Genomic DNA, 7,753 nt, shown 5'->3' with positions numbered 1-7,753 from the left:
GTATGAAAAACGCTAACCAGAAGGCATTTCAACAAACTGGAAGCAATGCAATCTAGACACCATATGAAAGATCCAACAAAATTACTGTACCAAGTTAGATGTATCTCATTATAAGTGGCACTTCAACAAATTAGAGGCAATACATGTTTGAAATGATATGCAAGATGCAACCACTTTTACACTTTCAACTTGAAGGTGTATCGTCAAAAGTGGTTGATGAGGGATACACAAGAAAAGTAGTTTGATGTAAGAACATGGTTAATAGAAAGATGTATTATGTACCAAAAACAGGAAGGCATGTCATATTCACAGGTATAATGTGTTAACTAAGCAGATGCAATTTACCCTAATTAGAAGCATTACAAGGTAGACACCATATGCAACATGCAACCACATATCACACTGCCAAGTAAGAGCAAGCACCTGCGATGGTGGTGTGGGGGAATTGCGGTGATCAACTAGAGAGCTACGTTGACTATCTTCATTTAGCCTTGTTGTTTCTTGAGAATCATTTGGGGAGGATGACACTGCACTCTTTAAACAAGTAGGGCGTCTCACAGCACCACTCGGGTGACTGTCTCATCATAAGTGATTGACGAGGGATACAAAAGAGCATTAATTTGATGTATGAACATGGTTAATAGACATGTGTAGTATGTATCAAAAACAGGAAGGCATGTCATTATCAAAGGTATAATGTGTAAAGTAAGCAGGTGCAATTTAACCAAATTGGAAGCAATACAAGCTAGACACCATATGCAACATGCAACCACATTTGATAGCGTGAAGTTAAAGCAAGCACCTGGGATGGTTGTGTGTGGCAATTGAGATCATCAACTGCAGAGCTACGTTTACTGTCTCCAACTGCTGACACTGCACCCATTAGAGCGCTGAAACACTTCGTGCTTATCTTCAAATTACACTGGAGTGACTGCTGTCTTTTCTTTTCTGCATTCATCAACACTGTGTCAGAGTCTGAAATACCCATGCATAAAAAAACAATAGTGTGAGTATGGGTGAAGTGTGTGCACAATTAGTACAGTGTAAAGGTAGCAGATAGCAGGTCGGTGAGAAATAAATGACGGGAGACATATGATAGCTCTACAACATGCATGGCACACTAAATTACTACAGGATTCTATGAAAATAACAGTCGACTGAAAGAAAATAGGACAGTCCATTTTTTCTGCACCGTCTGATGTACAAAGAATGGGCAGATCACCTTCATCTACCTCCAGCCAGTCAGTGTGGACGATCTTCCTCGAAACGCCAGCGACCATCGGCCCAGTATTCCTCTCCTGCATGCGCCCTTCCCTCGAACTCACCGCACCGTCGTGCTTGGCACCGCCCCCCGGCCATCCATTCAAGCCCCACCGACCTCCAGATCGGGCGCAAGCAGCTCCTGCGCCCCACACCCCAATGATAGACACCGATGTGCCGCTTCCCCGGGGGACAGATGGACTAGGTGCTTTGCGCGCCTAAGCGGGTGCTGCTTATTTTAATTGCGGTTCGACTGACCCTAAATTGAAATCCAGGCAGGCTACTGACCGCTAGCAAAGGTGAAATTGTAAAGGGAGGAAACCTTGTGCATTTTGTATCGCGAAGAAGATGCAGTAAGAAGCGATCAACTAGTTTCTTTCGTGGGATGAATACGGTGTGAGCGGAGACGTAAGATTTTCACGAATAAGGGAAGAGGAGTACCTCTTTCTGCTGGCAGTGTTGTGTCCTCCTTCTATTTTCCAACGATCTTCTTGTGGTTCACTAGAAACGAGAAGTTGTGGAGGATGGTGGAGCCTTGGAAGAACCCATGGCCAAGTTGTTGAGTGTGGTGCGGTGGCCGTCTTCGGCGGCGGGGAACCAGATCCGAGGCGGCGAATGACAGCATAGCGGGAACAACTCCGGTGCAGTGGACGGTTGCGACAGTGAGGCGCAGGAAGGCGTGGTCGGAGTAGTTCTGGTACGGCGCACGTCGGCGTCGGCGTCATCGAGGCAGCTCTGCCTCGGCTTCAGCTGTTAAGTCCTTGAGGGTGTTGTGGTTGCGGTTGCGTTGGACGACGATGTCGGGGTACCGGCTCCGGCGTGATGTAGGAGGGCGACAGTGGATTGGCCGCTATGGGGTGGAGGACGGAGGAGGCTGGTGTTTCGCGGCTGGTGGAGAGGGCGCTTTGGCGCCCACGGAGTATGAATGGGGAAACGGAGGGAAGCGGGGAACTAAGGGGGAACAATGTTTCGGCTTGAGACGCGCTTGTTTGAAATTTGGGGAAAGTTACAAACTTTGCCCCCATCTAAAATTTCGGACATAATATGGGTTGGGGGTAGGACAATAATCTCAGGTGTTCCAAATGTGGGCGGGATAGATTTTGGCCGAGCGCATGGGTGTTTAGGCGCCCATGGCGTATGAATGCTTCTCGGAGGCGGTTGAGACCGGCGTCTTGGTGAAGTTACAAACCTACCCCGGTTTAGACCTTTGGACGTCTGGCCGATAGGCTACACGGGCTAGAGTCAGGACAGTAATTTCCTACCACCAAACATTAGTCTCGCGCGGTTTCGGGTGACCACAGGCCTATTTGGCACTTCATTTAATATTTGGGAGCAGAAGCATTAACGTTTTCTGTTCTCTTGAATTGAACTTTCAGGATTTGTGAAACTTCACAAATCTTTACTCTTGAAAATCCTAAAGCTACGATTATTTTGGAATGGAGGGGGTACATTTGAATATACATTGTACACAATTATATATTAAAAAATATGCAAGTTACCTTAGTTCATGCATGGTTCCAGATATAATCTCCTTGGTTGCAAAAAAAAGTTAGATATGCGTATGAATATATATAGCATGTTCAAACTCACAACAAAGATTGATGCCCCCTTTTACATCTGATTTACAGATGCCATTATCTCGGGTTCAAATAGATGAATGCACTTCCTATGAATTCGAATATTCGAAACCCCCTTTTATGTTGAATTTGACATGTATTCTATTTCGTAGCTAGCAATTTGGAATGTATCCATGCAAGTGACAAATGTATAAAGTTCTTCACACTAACAACATGGAGTGCACTAATTAATGTTTATATATGAATTGCAAAAGCATCCATTGCCTGTATTTCAAACCGGTCTCACTCTATGGATCGATAATATGAAATAAACACATGCACATGCTAGAATTCAATAGAGTATGGGTGTCTGATAGATCGATTTTCGTCCATACGAAATTTGCAAAATTCATGAGCTCATCCAAAAATAATAATGCCATTTATATTTTAATTTAATGCGTAGAACCGCCTTTTACACGTAGATGCACTATGCCTCGGCCCGTTCTCACAAACGCATTATATATCTCTCTATCTAACGCATAAGTGCACACACTTTATATGCATCGGCATTTCTCTTTCACACATGCTCACAATCTCTCTCAGGGTGTCGGGGTGTCTCATGCACATGCTCTCTCTGTTTCTCTCTCACTCTCTTTCTGACTACTATGTACCACTCTTTTCACTAATCTCAGTTGGAAAACACTATTTCTCTCACATGCATATATACACACGCACGGTCTCTACTAGCCCTCTATACGCACATATATGTGCCGACGTGTCTCCCACACGCACATTATCTTTAGGCCTCTCTCGCACACATTGCCCCCCCCCCAGACACACCTCTCTCTTAGTAGTTGGCAGATATGATTTCATCATATCATTCGGTAGGATATCCCTAGCTGTGTGGCTGGAAGGTAATACGAAGCAAAGTTTTACCCTAGTTCGGACCCTTGCAGTTGAAGAAAGAGCCTACTCCTAGTACTGTATATTAGTGATAGGGGTGTGTACAAAGTACACGTGAATACCGGGCATTGTGCATGTGTGTATACTATCGATGAACTAGCCCCCAAGCTTCTGTAACATACTGGGGGCCTAGGGTTACAAATCATATATAGTCGGCTTATCACCAGTGGCGTTAGAGTCCTCCGCGACTCTAGTAGCTTCGTGTTGTACACCGAGTCCTCCACATGGGTCTTCGTATAACGCGTCTCGGTCCAACCTATATGTGGTGCAGGATGGAACTGACCCATGAGTCTTCATGTTTACCCACCACAACTAGAAATGATGTGCCCACCACACCACACACGCAATCGGCCACTAAGAAAATAAGCATATACAATAGTACAATGGTATCTAGCTCACGATACGTGTCCATATTTTGTTGATGACACTAACGGACTTTGCATTTGATGCGTGCTCCGTATTTTGTTGGTGACACTTACGGTCATTGTATTTGAAGCGAAAGCACGATACAGTCACTGGACTTCAGAATAAGCTCATCACGGTCACCACATACATTTTGTCATGCTAACCAACATGTGGTTGGATGGTTAGGAGGACAGTGGTTTCAGAGCCCACCAAGGTTAAAGTCCCGGTGCTCGCATTTATCTTGTGTTAATTTCAGTATTTTCCGGTGATGTGCGTTTAGTGGGAGGAGACATTCCACTCGACTACGAGGCACCTATGGTGACTTTGTAAAATCTCAAGATCATATATGTTGGCCCACTCTCTCGAAGGTGCTCATAGGGGTAGGGTCCATGTGTGTGCACTTATAGCGGTGAGTGCTTGCGCGTATATATGAGTTCTTGCGTCTGTACCGTGTTACACAAATACATGTCATGATTATACGGTCACTGGCTCACCCGTACAACTCCGTATTTTGTTGATGACACAATCAATTGACTAGTCAAACGTTCCACGTGGCGTAGCTAGTGTTGCACCATCGGGGCGCGTAACCGCGGGGCCCACCTGTCAGCCCATATATGAAAGAAAGAAAATGGTAGTTTGAGTCTGTACTACGTTAATAAAATAGGAGTACATTTTAGGGTGCTCATACAGTCACTCGCTCACCATACAGCTCCGTAATTTGTTGATACCACGATCAATTGACCAGTCAAACGGTCCACATTCAGCAGCGCACATTACCATAGGGCCCACCCGTCAGCGCATATATGAAGGACAGAAATGGTAATAAATTAGTGGTCGGTGGGCATTCAAAGTCGTGAGACCTCTGGTTGGCAGTCGCCGTCGGTTGGGGGCCGTTGATTGGGCGGTGGGGTGGGGATCACTGGAGAAAAAGCTCGGCGCGGGGGGCCTAGAGGGATGGCCGGTGCGGCGGCAGACCGGCGGTGGGGAGTGGTTTTGGGAAGGGCGGGGCAGCGTAGCGGCGCGGGCCGGCCGCGGGCGGCGGGGGCCAGCAGTTCGGCCGGTGGTGGCTGGCGGCTCAGGTGGGTGGAGTTTGATGATAAACTGGAGGCCCTTGATTTCGTATCCAACGGCTGGAAAATATAATGACCAGAGATTAAAAAGTCAGTTGACTGACGTGTAGCCTCACCCCGCACGTACACATGCACGCACGCAAGACACGCACCCATGAAGGCATGCAACACTAACACGTACACATAACGTACACACGCACGCATGCTGGCATGCAACACTAACACGTACACATGCACTCACGAACACACGCACGTACGCACCCATGCATGCAACACTGAAACGTACCCTGGCACGCATGCAACACTCGCACGCCTGCATGCACATAGCACACGATGCAAGACACACGCTCAACCTATACGTGCATGCACCCTTTGTTAAGGACATGGATTGTTACGGGTATTAATCAATCTTATCTGTGATAAGCAGAACATTGATGTTTGTAGCGGTCTTTATGAATCACAATGTATCAAACGGGCTCTCAACATAGTAGGCTTATCTACATGAAAATGATGACGTCACACTCAATGAACAATCATCGGTTTATGAAATGCCCGCTTCTAACCACCCTGGCCCACCAAAGGTTCCTCTGTTGTGCGCTGCCTGCGTTGGGTCACTAACATGCAGGCCATGTACCCAAAGAGCCCACATGTCGGTGGAAGAACGACACAGTGTCCTAGGTCAGAGTCGAGGGCGCCACTCGCTGCATGCCCGGCTGAACATGCCTCCTTCCTGCATTCAAACGCCTCCATGAAACCCGCCCGTGTGGAAGCCGAGAAATCCACTCTAGACACACATCTGTTCATGACCGGGTCGGCATTAAACGCAACACCGGCCGGGCTCCTCCCGTCCGCCGTCTATTTAATCTCCTATTTAGACGAGGCCAAACGCCGGCCAAGAATCGCACACCTCCGCCGCTCCCCTATCCCCTCCTTCACCATTTTGTCCACTCTTACAATGGCTTACGAAGAGTAGTTATTCCGCATCCAAGTCGGCTGGGTAGCCCACCGGATACGAGCTATGCAGCTCCTGATCCACCTCCCTCCCCTCGCCCAACGGAGCCAATTGCTACCCCAAGCTGGTGCACGGTTCAGCAACTCGCCCCTCCAGGCCAGCTCGATGAGGAACGGCGCACGGGCGTCGTTGCTGCCGTTCACGCCGCCGCCTCGTACCGCGTCTCCCGTTTCTGTGGCCGAGACTCCCATGCCGGCGGTCGTGCCATGCAAGCAGCGACAGAAGCTGGGTGCACGGAGAGCGACGAGTCCGTGTCCAGCGCCTCCGCGTCCGCCGCCATCATCGAGGAGAAGTAGAACACGGGAGGCCGCCGCTGCTTGGGTCCGATGAAGGCCACCGCGGAGGCAAAGCCATAGTACATAGCAGGTGTCTTGCCGGATCCCTTTTTCGCGAGGACCTTCATCCACCCCGTATGGGCTCCACAGAAGAGGGGAATGTTAGGATGAACTCGAGCCGGTGCCGGCCATGGCGAAGTAGTGGCCGGTGATGAACTCGAACCGGTGTTGACCACCATCATCTTCGGCATCAGCCAATGATATCAGTTGGGCAGTGGGAAAGCGAGCCGTCCTTTGCGCTGAAGCATATACCTCTGGGGCTCCCGGCAGTCCGGTGATCGTGCTGCCAGACATGAGGGACACAAATCGATCGGTGGGCGACCATTTAGGCCAGATATTATATACCTGTGATGTCCAGAACTAGCACCATGTAGTTCTTTTGAATGTAATGAAATCCGTCATGTTTGTATGAAAATCCGGTATTTTATATGATTTTCGTCGTTGTTATATGAAATATCAGTCTGTCTACGTGTTTGCGTGAATTCGTCCGGTTGGTTGAGTTGCTGTCATAATGTGTGCGGCTACGGTTGGATGGCGTAATTTGCGGGTCGCCGGTTGGTCTGCGGGCAGCTTGGGCGGTGTTGTGGGACAAAAAAAACATAGCTCATGCGAGCTCGTCTCCAACATGCGCGCTGGAGGATGCATGAGCACCCGAGCCATTCCTCGTTCATCGGTGGCAAAGGCACCGGTGGAAAAAAGGGTCGCCAATATTTTGGCTACCCCGGGCAAGATCCAAACAGCCCCTGCCAATAGATTAAAATCCCTCATTCACCGTGGATTTTTGCCACGTGTTGTTTTCATGGACTAGCAAGTTGCCCGTGCATTGGGCGGAACATCAAGATGCGTTTTTTTACAAACTCCCGCATGCATGCAAGGGATAATTAATGTCCTCCTTTGCTAGTACCACAAGGCAAACACCATTAATATTGCACCGATTAGTGTTAGTGGCCTTGTATATCTGCAAATTGTAATTTTGATAGTGGCCCTTGTATATAAAAATGGAGGGAGAAAGATGAGAGATAAGGTGAGGAGGAGTGGGGTGTGGTGGTGACAGGTGGCCGGACTGGGCAGAGGCATGGGGATGGATGGCGCATTATGTCTAGGTTTGTATTTCTCTCACACGCACCCACGTAGGTGGGGGACGTGCACGAA

Source organism: Triticum aestivum, chromosome 4B (assembly GCF_018294505.1).
Source record: "Triticum aestivum cultivar Chinese Spring chromosome 4B, IWGSC CS RefSeq v2.1, whole genome shotgun sequence".
Lineage (NCBI taxonomy): Eukaryota > Viridiplantae > Streptophyta > Magnoliopsida > Poales > Poaceae > Triticum > Triticum aestivum.
The sequence above is the reverse complement of the archived record's forward strand: the minus strand, read 5'-3'. Positions refer to the sequence as shown.